Source organism: Lissotriton helveticus, chromosome 2_1 (assembly GCF_964261635.1).
Source record: "Lissotriton helveticus chromosome 2_1, aLisHel1.1, whole genome shotgun sequence".
Lineage (NCBI taxonomy): Eukaryota > Metazoa > Chordata > Amphibia > Caudata > Salamandridae > Lissotriton > Lissotriton helveticus.
In genome coordinates this window covers 1,344,151,941-1,344,164,817 of record NC_136059.1, presented here as the reverse complement: position 1 = coordinate 1,344,164,817, position 12,877 = coordinate 1,344,151,941, and the positions used below count along the sequence as shown (strand labels likewise).

General features: G+C 48.1%; 1 protein-coding gene across 8 annotated transcripts in view; it reads left to right on the top strand.

The window, feature by feature from the left end:
* PTPN13 (protein tyrosine phosphatase non-receptor type 13) overlaps positions 1-12,877 on the top strand; it is a 1,030,035-nt gene that overhangs the window by 766,152 nt on the left and 251,006 nt on the right. The window lies entirely within an intron of this gene.

The window sequence follows — 12,877 nt, the reverse complement described above, 5'->3', positions numbered from 1 at the left end:
GCTAATTTCCAAATCAAAACTTTGAGGAAACTTAAACCCTTCCTCCCAGCCAAGGACTTCCAAACTGCAGTACAAGCCCTAGTCATTCCTCGCATAGACTACGGAAGCGTCGCCCTCTGCGGACTCCCCCTATCAACAACCGCACCCCTAAGAGCCTATTTGAACGCTGCAGCGAGACTTATCACTGGAGCAAAAAAACACTTGCATATTTCCCCTGACTTAAAATCCCTGAACTGGCTGCCTTTTGAAGCCAGAATAGATCTGAAAATTGCCTGCATGACACACATGGCTGCACACCACAACTCACCCAGCTACCTCACTCAGAAGCTGACAATATCAGGTGGCTCAAGAACCACTAGAAGCACAAAAAATCTTCTTCTGAAACCTCGAAGATTCCAGAAGGAAAAAACTTATAAACGCTCCTTTTCAGGAATGGCACCCAGGATCTGGAATGCACTCCCTCCAGAAACCAGGCTTATCTCCTCCCCTGCATTTTTTAAGAAGGAAGTAAAAGCTATCCTCATGGCTAAATGCACCTGAACTTTTACTTTGGATCTATCTGAGACTCTGCACCTATTTGTACTATTTGTTTATCTGATTGTCTATTTGTACTATTTGTTTATCTGATTGACTATGCTCCTTCATGTACCTACCCTATTTTGCTACTCATTTATTACCTACATTTATTCTGGGTTCAAAAGTATGTTAATCTCTCTCTTGTTTTTCTTACCCCTTGTTTTTGTAAAGCGCTCTGATATCTGCAAAGATCTTGTTCGCGCTATATAAAACTTTCAAAATAAATAAATTAAATTAAATAAAGTCAGCCTGAACGTGGTTACATCTTTTGCATTGTGCTTCGTCACGTAAACCATATCTATGTAATTCAACCGGGGTGTAATATGCCTGGTGTAAGTATTTAAAATGTATAATCCGCAAATTGCCATTAGGTGTGAGCAGTTTGGTCAGTGTGCAAGCAGTCTCCCAGTCCTTGTCTATGAGGGGTTCCTCCAGCACCAGGTTCCATCGTTCCTGAGCTCTGGTAGCACTATAGCCTATTTCCGTCTGTGCCATTGCGTATAGTCGAGATACTAAGTGTGTGGTGTTGGAGGATGTCAGGACCAGTTGTAATGTATCCAAAGTAGGCGGTTCATCAGGAAAGGTAGGGTAAAGTTGCCTGATCGCACCTTTCAGCCTGTGAAATGTGAATTGAAATAATAGTGTTGGGTTTTGTATATAGGCCAAATCAGGTCCCGTGAGGAATACTCCATCCTTATATAAGTCTCCCATTGAGACTATTCCCACTTGATTTAGTAGACCCATACCCACAGTTTCAGCCGTCACTGACAAATTGGGATGATGGTGGAGTGGTAAAGCAGGAGCGTAGAGTGGCAGTTTGTGTGCTAGCCGACCTAACCTCCTCCATGCTGCGTTCGTAGTGTCAATTGTGTTAATGTCCTTGTTGTGGAGTGGTGGTCTATCATGTGTGATGATGGCGTCCAGTGGGACAGGCTTAGCGTCTCCCTCCTCGATAGCTACGTGAGTCAGATTTGGAATTTTATGGTACCAAAAGGTGGCATAGTGAGCCTGGGCACATAAGTAATATAATAAGAAATCAGGTACTCCCCAATTCCCCTTTGGAGTGTGGCAACGTTAATATAGCAAGAGTGACGCGTGCTTGCTTACCCGCCCAGATCAGTTTCAACACCATCGCGGTTATACGCTTGAAAACTTCCCTTGGCAGTTGAATGGGGATATTATTGAAGAGGTAAAGGAGTTTGGGAAGCACTACCATCTTTACTATCGCTATGCGGTCAGCTAGCGATAGCGGGAGCTGAATCCACCTCTTCATTTTGTCCTCTAGGGTGTCTATTGCTCTGCCGTAATTCGTCCTAATGACTATTTCTGGGTCTCTGTGGAACCAAATTCCTAGGTAGCGTATGGGATCTGTTTGCCACTCCAATGGGTATTCTATCGCATGCGGTAGGGTAGTGTCCGTTAGCGGGAATATCGAGGATTTTTCCCAATTTATCTGTAGTCCCGAAAATCCCCCAAATTTAATGTATGTACGTAAGCGAGGGTCCAGATTTCTTGCGGAATCGCGAATATACAGTAGCATGTCGTCCGCGTAAAGGGATATATGCAGGGGCCTACTTGGGAATTGGAGTGCCAAATGATGATTCTTCTGCCGAACTATGCAGGCCAAAGGTTCCAGGGCAAGGGCAAATAGTAGGGGGGATAGTGGGCAGCCCTGTCTGGTCCCCCTTCCTATATTAAAGGCCTCCGAGACATAGCCATTGATTTTAACTCTGGCCGTAGGTCTTGTGTATAATAGTTGGATCGATTGAATGAGTATTAGGGGGAATCCCATCCTCTGTAGTATTGTAATTAGATAGGACCGTTCAATGGAATCAAACGCCTTTGTGGCGTCCAGCATAACCGCTATAGCTTTCGTAGTCGGGGTCAGGTAGTGTGAGACCGCAAAGAGTGTTCTAGTGTTGTGTGCGGTGTTCCAAGAGGGTATAAATCCCGACTGGTATGGGAGGACCAAATTCGCCATGAGTGATTGTAATCGCGTGGCGAGAGCCTTTGCGAGAATTTTCGAATCCACATTCAGCAATGACAGCGGAGTTACATCTGTCAGGATCTTTGTCTGGTTTAATCAGCGCTATGATCAGTGCTTCCCGCAGCGTGGATGGTAGTATTTGGGCGTCATGCGCAGCCCCAAACATAGCAACGAGCCGAGGCACTAGGATATCTTTGTACGTTTTGTAGAATCCACAGGTGAATCCGTCAGGGCCTGGAGCCTTGCCATTCGGTAGTGATTGGATCACCTCCGTCACTTCCTCTACCGTGATTGGCAGAGATAAATATTGCCTCTGTGTGTCGGAAAGCCATGCAATGGCAATGTCCTCCAGATATTGGAGCATTTCAGGCTGTGTAGCTACCGGTCGTAATTGATATAAGTCACTATAGTTTTGGACAAAGCACTGCAGTATACTCATTTGATCTGTGTGTATTCGGTCATCATCCCCTCTAATCTGCGTTACAGTGTAGGCTTTGCGACTGGCACAGATTTTAGACGCTAGTATTCTCCCGGGACGCCCACCCTCTCCGTATGCTCTGGCTATGTGTCTTTTACTCTGATATTTGATCTCGTCCGCTGCCAATGCCTAATGTTCAGTTAGTGTGTTTCTGATTTCACTAAGTATAGAAGGTTGTGGCGCCACTTCATACTGATGTTCTAACATACTAAGTTTGGATTCGCAACGGGTCAGTTGTGTTCTGATGTCTCGCAATATCCCTGCCGTTGTGCTTATACAGACACCACGTATTGTGGCTTTAAACGCCTCCCATAATAGGCCCGCATCGTCGGTGGAGTTGTCATTCAGTTGAAAGTATTCCCTAATTGCCTTTTCTATTGTATCTGCATAGACTGAGTCAGTAAGCGCTACAGCATTGAACCTCCAGCTATACGGTGGCGGTATGTAGTTAGGAATCTGCAGGGACAGCTTGATGGGGTTGTGGTCTGAAAGAGTTTTGGGCATATGTGCAATCGCCCTGGTCCACAATAGTAGATCATCTGAACCCAGCCAGTAATCTATGCGTGACCAGCTGCCATGTGCCGCCGACGCATGTGTCGCTTCTCTAACTCCTGTGTTACGCGCCCTCCAGATGTCTGTGATATGTAAATCTAACAGGACATCATGTAGTTTGGCACGGGCCTGTGTGTGGTGTTCCGTCGTGTTGCCCGATCTGTCCAAACTATCATCTAGAGCGATATTTAGGTCACCACCCCAAAGCAAAGTCTGAGCATCCTCAGAATGTAGCTGCTGCCAAATCTCGTGATAAAAATCAGGTGTATCAGTGTTTGGGCCGTATGTGTTAACCAGTGTCAGTCGCCGACCACGTATCCTACCTTTGATTATAATGTAGCGGCCATTCGTGTCCAGTACCGTTGTGTCAATTCTGAAATTTGTACCTTTCTTCACCAGGATGGAGACCCCTCTAGAGTACGATGAGTATTTTGAGCAGTGAATAGATTCTGCCCACCTCCTTCCCACCTGTGCATGCGAGTGTGGAGCTTTGTGTGTCTCCTGGAACATAACAATATCAATGTGCCACCTATCCAGGCATGTGAATATCTGACGTATCTTTTTGGGGTTGGTATACCCTCTTATATTCCAAGTGAGTAAGTTTAATGTCTGTGCAGCTAACGTAGCCTCAGCCATGGGGCCTGAGAGTGTGAATTGTGAACGTTCTCTCTCTGATCTAGATAATATCTCCGCGTGGAAGTTAACATATACTGCATGCAGGCACCCCCTTGAAAACAGCAGTCATTTTTCTGTTGGATGTAGGCAGTGCATCTTAAGCAGTCTGATCCATTAACTAAAACAGTGACCCCAGTGTCCCACCCCCTCCCACAACAGCAGCCCAATCCTGCTGATGCCATACCCCAATTAAACATCCCAATTGCATAGAACTTTCGTGGGGATCACCCATTGGGGGGTCCGCCTGGACTGCACGTCTCCATCCGAGCTAGCGGATGTGGATGGACTACGCTATCGAATAGCAACCTTAGTACTACACCATAATAGACCTTAGTAGCAATTATCAGTGCAATGCATAGAGCCCATATATAGCACAGCAGCTTGCTGGGCGCGTAGCTCATTCCAAACGTGCATGGCACGACACATTAGAACAGTGTACAAGCAATGTGAATCTGAGATGGAGTAAGTGCTGTGCCAGTTACAGTGGTGGCAGAGTGAGCCATGGTATAACAAAGACAAATAAATAACATAGTAAACAAAACAAGTAGGCCATACTGATGTGCAGAGTGATCCAGGTGCATGCTGCATACATTCCAAGTTCTCCTTTCATCCTTGTGGCACCCTACCACACCCCTCCTTCCAATGTCATGGATACCTGAGTTCCTGTGCAAAGAAGTCCGATGTGCAAACACATTTGCATAGGGGGCAGCCATAGCCGCATCACAACCAAGTGGTAGCACCATATCCATACCGTTCCTTCCAACCCAATGTAAGTACAGGGACATGTGACATAGTTCGACCACCTTCATAGAAATTGAAAAGAGAGCTTACAGTACCAGTATGTTGTAGCAGATACCACCTTTGCCCAGAGCGTAATGAAAGCCAGGGGTGGGATCAAGCGGAGACACACGTGAAGGCATATGCCGAGCTGTCACTCTGAAGCTTGTCTCGTAGTTCATCAAGCGCTACATCCGTAATTACAGCTATACCTTCCCAGTTCCTGTAATGACCGTTATGTTCCTAGGTCTGTACCCCAGCCACTTCTGCGAGGATGGGATACACTCCCTTATAGTATAATACAGTTATGCACTGAGTCTCTGCACCCTCCAGGTGATGCAGCCCCCATGGTATATCGAGACAGTTTATGCTCATCCCTGCTTGCAAGGTCGTGTGTACCAGTGAAGGGAAATAGTACAGAATGTGGACTTACCGCTGGTGGGGTGCTCATCGCGACTCAGTTCAGTGGTTATATCAGCCAGGGCAGTTCTTACCAGGTTGTCTGGGGTCATCTGTGAGCATCAGCACCATCAACAGTGTCCATTTCCCAGCAAAGTTTCATCCTTCGTCCTGTTCTTGTTCTTGTCCTCCTCTGTTCTTCCGGGTGGCCACAATGGTTTTGATGAAGTCGTTCGCTGCCTTAGGGGTGGAGAGCTTCGTCGATTTGCCATTCCAGGTAATCTTCAGACGTGCTGGGTACAACATGGCGTATTCTATCTTCAGGTCACTCAGTTTGGCTTTCGCAGCATTAAATTCTTTGCGGGCCTGCTGCACCGCCATCGTGTAATCAGGATAGAACTCCAGTCGGTTGTTTTGGAAGGTGAGGTCTTTGTGCTCTCGTGCCATCCTCAATATAGCATCCCGGTCCCGATAATTCAAGATGCGTGCCACTATCGGCCTGGGTGGTGTGCCTGGTGGGGGAAGCGGTGCCAGGGTACGATGAGCCCTCTCCACAATAAATACCCGCGATAGTGCGTCCTTGCCAAAAAGCGCAAAGCAGAGTTCCTCCACATACGTCTCCATCTTGCCCGTGTTTGTGGATTCTGGCACACCTGCGATGCGTACATTGTTGCAACGCGATCTGGCTTCCAAATCTTCCGCCTTGGACCTTATGACTTCCAGTATCTTTTCAAAACCGGTGCATTTAGACGTGCTCGTACGTGCTTCATCCTCCTCCGCCGATTTTCTGGTTTCAGCCTCATCCAGCCTTTCACCATGCTTGTCCATCTTCGCCGCCATATAATCTACACGGCAGGTGAGGTGGTCCAGTTTACCGTTTATGTCCTGGAGACTGGATTGGATGGCTTTCAGAATAGACTCCATCCCCTGTGTCGCGCCACCCTCTGCGTCTGTTTCTGTGTCCGAATGTGATGCAGGCGCCCGTGTTGTCCTGCGTTGCTCAAAGTTGAGCTTTGGTTGCTGCCTGTCCGGCTTCCCCATTTTGGAACGGCGACCTTTGCTGCGGCTCCTCAGTCAGGCACAGAACTACACAGCACTATAATGATAGCAAGACGTCTCTGATATGTACCTATTAGCAGCAATGCGAGTGTGATCCGTAATCTTCTGTGGAGATGCGGCTATCTCGACTTTTGTCAAACTTTTTGGACTCCGACTTCGTGTGCGAGGGATGTCTTCGAGGAAGACAGGTTTCAAACCATGCAGGACTTGTTGCCGCATGATGTCTGTTCCTGATCCCCACTCCGTATGGCTTTGGGGTCTCGAGCGCGACCACAATATGAAGTCGTGTTTGAACTACCAACTGTCGAATGATGGCTCGGAATACCTTGAGGGAGCGAGTGATGAAGTTACTCGTGGCCCGGCAGTCGACACGTCAAGCAAGACTCCAAGGAAGTCACAGTCCCGTTCGAAGAAGAGGAGGTCATGGGACTGCTCCCGTAGCCTTAAGACCTCTTCTTCCCATTCGAGGTCCTTGGGACACTCTGGGAAGAGGTACAAAAAGAAAAAGAAGTCCAAGCGGAATTCGTCTTTATTCACCTCAACTGGCGTCCGTCGTCGAGAGAGGTGAGGAGCACCGATGCTCTAGGCACGGTTCCACAGAGCCAGAGTCGACTTCTTGTGTCCCCACCCCTTTCTGGGATCCAGAGCAACTCCTTCTCAAATAAAAGAATTTTACAAGGCCATGTTCCCCGTATTTGACCGGAACGACCCTGCTGGCGAGCCTTTGGGCCCGTTTGTCCGGAAAGGGCCCTATTGGGTTTAACACCATTGGCTCCGACCACGACCACGACGCCTGCAACGTCGTAGATGCCTGTCGGGGACACAAGTCCCATCCTCATCCCTCATCCCCATCGGCACGGAGTCGGACCTGCATCGATCGATGCCGGTTCCGATGTCAACAGAACCCAGAGGTTCTATGTTGTCTCCTAAGCACTTTGAAGACATGCTAGACTCAGTAGAGGAATGGTAGGGGTCTAGGGACCCTCTTGAGAACCAGGATGTCTCTGAGCAGAATTTGGCCTAGTATGGGGAACTTAGGGAGGTCAGTGGTCTAGATACGTCCCCCAGATACTGGCATGCTCTGTCCACCTACGGTGGCTACGGAGGAGGGGGCGTCCTATGCCATGTTGGTAAAGAGGACAGCCGAGATCTTCGGACTGGAGCTGCCTTCGGTGCAGGTGAGGACTAATCTCCTGACTGAGGTGCTTCAACCTGGGGCTTCCACTTCTGAACCCCTGTTGCCCTTTAATGAAGCACTAGGAACATGGTCCAAACCTAGCAAAGGGGCACAGGATTGCACACCGCCATTGGCCAGCTCCGGGCGACCCAATGTTCCTCAGCCAACACCCCACCCCAGAGAGTTTGGTGGTGCAGGCATCTACGTCCCAAGGCACATTCCCTTCTGCCCCTCCGGATAGGGAATCCAAGAGTCTGGATTCACTTGGGAAGAAGATGTTTTCTTCCTCCAGCCTGGCACTGCGGTCGGTGAATACTGCATGTGTTTTAGGCCATTTCTCCTATTCCCTTTGGGAGGCGGTTGCCCAAGTGCTGCCACAAGTCCCGAAAGAGGCCCGGGCTGTGCTCTCCCAAGCTGTCAAGGACGGGAGGGATGCAGCAAAATTCGCCATAAGGTGTGGGTTAGATACGACCGATTCACTGGGCAGATCGATTTCAACAACGATGGCCCTGAGACGCCATACCTAGCTTCGTACAACTGGCTTCTCTGACGATGTCCAAGCCAAATTGATGGACCTGCCCTTTGATGGAACCCCCCTTTTTGTGGAAAAGGCAGGCTCAGCCCTGGTCAGGTTCAAGGACTTTCTTGCTATGGCCAGATCCTTGGCTCTTTCCTCCACTCCTCATAGCCAAGAAGGGGTTTCCAGCTGTGTCAGCCCTATCCCAGCCACCGTCCCGCAAAGACTGCCCAAGCTGTGCGTGGACACAGTGCTTTTCGATCCTGGAATGGAGGCCAGAAGTCATCTGCCACACTACCCCCAACAGCCGCAGCCTCCAAGCACTCCTTGGCTGATTCTGCAGGACCACACTACTCCAGTTGTTGGGAGAATTCGTCATCATCTTCCCCACTGGAGATCCATAATATCGGACAAGTGGGTCTTGCAGATCATCCAGGAGGGCTATTCTCTACCTTTCCTTTCTTTTCCTCCCACTATTCTGCCAGGTCAGGAATGGCTGGCGGAGGATCGTTTAAAGTGCTCCAAGAGGAAGTTACTGCTCTTTTGGCCAAGGGAGCTATAGAAAGGGTCCCAGTTGCAGAAGTAGGCAGTGGCTGTTATTCCTGCTACTTTCTGATTCCGAAGAAGAACTAGGGGCTACGGCCCATTTCGATCTTCGGACCGTCAATCTTTTCCTCAAAAAGGAGAAATTCAAACTGCTTACTCTGGCTCAGCTCTTATCTGCCCTAGACCAGGAAGACTGGATGGTAGCATTGGACATGCAGGATGCGTATTTTCACATTCCCATCCTGCCGGGCCACAGCTGTAGGCCGCGAGGACTTTCAGTTTACCGTGCTCCCTTTTGGCCTTACCAGTGCCCCCCGGGTGTTCACCAAGGTGATGGCGGTGGTCGCAGCACATCTGTGCATGTTAGGGGTGTCTATCTTCCCCTACCTCGACGACTGACTGTTGAAGGCGTCCTCGTCCCAGGCAGTCTTCTCCCACCTTCAGACTACGGCAAACCTCCTGTATTCGCTGGGGTTCTCTATAAGCATACCAAAGTCACACCTGACTCCTTATCAGACACTCCCTTTCATCGGAGCAGTTACAGGCTTATCCTCCCGAACAGCGAGTCCAGGATATTCAGGCTATGATTCCGATATTTCAGCCTCTATCCTGTATTTCGGTGTGATGGACTCTGAGGGTGTTGGGTCTCAGGGCCTCCTGCATCCTGTTGGTAAGACAAGCACGATGGTGTATGCAGGCTCTGCAGTGGGACTTGAAGTTTCAATGGGCACAGCTTTGGGAAAATCTCACTGACATGGTTCAGATCTCAGAAGGAACTGCAAGAGATCTGCAGTGGTGGACAATGAACTGCGTTTGGGTCAACGGCAGATCGCTCTCCTTTCCCCAACCTGATCTCACAGTTGTGACAGATGCGTTACTTCTGGGATGGGGCGGCCAGCTGGGAGAGGTGGAGATCAGGAGACACTGGTCTTCGGCAGAGATGGATCTCCAAGCTATTCGGTTGGCATTGAAAGCATTTCTTCCCTCTGTCAAGGGGAAGCTTTGCAGGTGTCCACGGACAACACCACTGCCATGTGGTACTGCCCTACCTCTCTGGACATGGCTGGAACAACAGGGCATAACCCTAGTAGTTTAACACCTGGCAGGTTCTCTGAATGCCAGGGCAGACAAACTCAGCCGTCGGTGCCTAGCGGATCACGAATGGCGTCTCCAGTCGGAGGTGGCGCAAGGTCTCTTTCAGCAGTGGGGAGAACCTTTGTTAGATTTGTTCGTCTTCAAAGAAAATGTGCAGTGTCAGCAGTACTGCGCGCTGGAGTTTCTAAGGCGGCTCTCACTCGGCCATGCTTTTCGTCAAGAATGGGGCTAATGCCTGTTGTACCCCTTTCCACCCATACCACTCTTACTCAGGGTTCTGAAGAAGATCAGGAGCGACCGGGCCCAAGCCATTCTTGTGGCTCCGGACTAGGTAAGGAGAGTCTGCTATCCAGAGCTTCTGAGCATGAGTATTGTTCCTTCGTTCAGCATGCCCCTTCGGGGGATCTTCTGTCTCAACAGCAGTAGAGGGTTCCCCACCCAACCTGTGAACTCTGCGCCTCTATGCATGGAAATTGAGCGGCAACAGATGATGGCTTTTGACATTCCTCCCGAAGTCTGTAATGTTATTTTGGTGGCCAGGCGGCCCTCCACTAAGACGGTATATGCCTGTCATTGGCAGAAGTTTGTATTATACTGTACAGAAAGATCCATTGACTCTATTTCTGCTTCTCTTTCTACTGTCCTTTTATTCATTCTAACCCTTGCCCAGCGGGGCTCTGCCTTGGTAACTCTCAAGGGTTACCTTTCTGCTCTGTCTGCTTTTTTTGCAGCTGCGGACCAGCCCTCACTCTTCAAGTCTCCTATTGTAAATAGATTTCTAAAAGGGCTGGCTCACTTATTTCCACCCATGCCCTTTATTATGCTGCAGTGGGACCTTAATTTGGTCCTCACCTACCTGATGTGCACTCCCTTTGAGCCGTTGCACAATTGTCCCCTCCAGCTGTTGAGCATCGAAACAGCCTTCTTAGTGCCGATTACATCATCCTAGAGGGTGAGTGAGTTGCAGGTGTTATCCAGCTCACCTCCTTATCTTTTGTCCTTCCCGGACAAGGTGGTGCTTTGCACCAGGACATCTTTTTTGCCAAATGTTGTGACCCCTTTCCATCTGGGTCAGTCCATCACTTTGCACACCTTCTTTGCTCCCACACATGCCTCTAAGGAGGAGCAGCGTTTCCACCATCTGGACCCGAAAAGAGCATTGTCGTTCTACTTTGACCGCACAAAAGAGTTCCGGTGGATGACCAACTATTTGTGGGGTATGTGGGAGAAATAAAGGTAAGGGCAGTGCGGAAAAGGACCAACTCTCGCTGTGTCATTCTCTGCATCAAAATCTGTTATGCCTTATCGAAGAGGCAGCCCCCTGAGGGATTAAGGGCCCATCCACCAGGGGAAAGCTGCATCTAAGTCCTTGGCTCGGGGCGCCCCTGTCTAAAACATGTGTCAAGCAGCGCTGTAGGCTTCTTTGCAAAGGTTCGCAAAAAATTACTTCAGGGCCAGCAGAGTGCCTGTTCTGGATGTTTAAAGTGCTGTGACATGGGCATCAGTGAACATGTTCACAAAGCACTATTGTCTTGGCATCTAGGTCTGACTTTAAAGGCATTTCACTTTTTGTGCCGTTCAGACCTGTAGGACTTTGTGGTCCGAGCACATTCGAAAAACCCTCTGCCTTGGGAAGTACTCTTTTGTATCTATCCTAAATGTGAGGACTCTGCGGTAAGAAGTAGCCATCAGATGAACAAGTTACTTACCTTCATTAACACTCTTTCTGTTGGATAGTCTATCTAACCACAGATTCCGTGCTGCCACCCACCTCCCCATTCTGTGGAATAGTCCATCTTCCCATCAGAAATGTCCCAATCTAGAGATCTGCACACAGCTACTTCTGATTAAGACTTTGGGCTATACATCTGAGGGTACAGACAGAGTTCTGAAAAAAAGTTATGTCAACATGGAGCCACACCCCGCCACCTACCAGCATGTGAGAGCACCGCGTGAAAAGTTTCTGGATCCAGTCTGTCGCCTGGGTATTTTTCTAAGGGTGAGGATTCTGCAGTGGGAAGAGTATCCACCACACAGATAGTTACTGAAGGTAAGTAACTTGTTCAGCAGATCCTTAAAAGCACATGTGGTTTGTCCAACACCTTTATTACAAACTTTAAGCAAACCTGCATGCTAGGATGAATGAGATTCTGCAAGATAGTGTGCCTGAAAGGACAGACACTAGCAAAGCTTTGGCCTATAAAAGGACCATGAGGTCACATATTTCTTAACACTTCTTTTCTTGCCAACATACTTTACTGTTGGAAAATTGAGTGTATGTTTGATTTATTGGGCAATTTGTTTTTTATTATATAGTGTGTGCTGTGAAACTAAACTGTCACTAAATACAAACAGCTGTATTTCAGAATATCTATTTTAGTAGTATCAAATGCACTTAGATCAACCTAAAAATATTCAGTTCCAGCAATAAGGTAGGTATGCATTTGAAAGTATAGATTTCCTGTTGTTAACTCTACATCTACTTACTTTGACAATATGAGGATAGTCATTATTGTGTAGTCAATGTATGCATAGGACAATATAAAAAGCTCAGTATTTTGGAAAATATTTCATTAAACAAACAACGAAGATAGGCGCTACCCTACCTAACTTAGATTGTTTTTCCAAAAGCTTATTCTTAGGGGTTCCTGGAGCTAAGGATGGAAAGGCGAGCTTTAGCTTTTGAGAGGTCACTAGTTCTAACTAGGTGTTGAGAGAAGAAAGGAAGTGGAAGATTGTTAGTGAGGATGCGGCGCATCAACATATCTGAAAACCCACAGCTATGAATCTGATGTACATGGAAATTAAATTATTTCACATCTGCAGAGTTTGCCACGTAAAACTCTAAGCTTGTCCTGGTCAAGAGTGTGGGCAAAATCACTGTTAAACAATAGGAGAACTTATACAAACCATGAGTGCCTAGCGTTTGTTTGTCAACACAAACACGGCAGAGTCTAAATCTCCAGATCTCCAGATCCCTCTCATTCTTTTATCAACTTCTGCTTATTCAAAACCTTTGCCGTAAGCTTTCATTATGTG